The sequence below is a fragment of the Octopus bimaculoides genome, chromosome 20 (genome assembly GCF_001194135.2).
Source record: "Octopus bimaculoides isolate UCB-OBI-ISO-001 chromosome 20, ASM119413v2, whole genome shotgun sequence".
Lineage (NCBI taxonomy): Eukaryota > Metazoa > Mollusca > Cephalopoda > Octopoda > Octopodidae > Octopus > Octopus bimaculoides.
In genome coordinates, this window is record NC_069000.1 from 45,523,441 (window position 1) to 45,524,349 (window position 909).

Here is a 909-nt window from a genome sequence, read left to right on the forward strand (position 1 = left end):
CACGCACACACACACACACACATATTTGGTTAAAATGGTTTATTGATGTGTTTTGTTTCTCTTTTTTCCCTGACGAGATGATTACATTGTTTTACATCATTTTATTCCCTCAGGAATAATACCAGTGTTTTCTTCGAAACATATGTCGGAAGTATAAAGATTTGAATAACTCCTTTTCTTAATCTATCTACTACTACTACTACTACTACTACTACTACTACTACTACTACTACTACAAAAACTGTAAGAGACAACCACAATGTTTTCAATAAGACACAAAAATAAATGTGAGAATCTTATGTGGATACATCTATAGAGAGGGGGGGGAGGGGGGAGTAGAGGGAGAGATACACAAACACACAGATATGTACACACACAAACACATGTATGTATATGTAAGCATACACATACACATATGCACACATGTATATGTATACATGTGTGTGTGAGCATGCATATGTATTTATATTTACACGTAAGTATATACGCACATGCATACATATACAAACATACACACACACACACACATACACACACACATATATATATATATATGTAGATATGTATATATGTATATATGCATACACATACATACAGATGTATTTATGTTATGCGGTGGAGACAGACAACAGACATAAAAACCGAGGGCCAGAGAGAAAGACGCGTTAGTTAGTGGCATAAAAAATCATTTCTCTCCCTCTCGCTTACTCTCTCTCTTTCTCTCTCTCTTCACACGTGCGTGTGTGTGTATGTGTATCGTATGTGTGCACGCTTGTGTATGTTTGCTTGTGTGTGCGTGTGTGAATGTGTGTGTTTGCATGCTTGTGTGTATATTTGCATGCGAACACGTGTGTGTGTATGAGTGTGTGCGTGTGTTTGTTGCGCGTGTGTATGTGCTTGTGTGTGTGT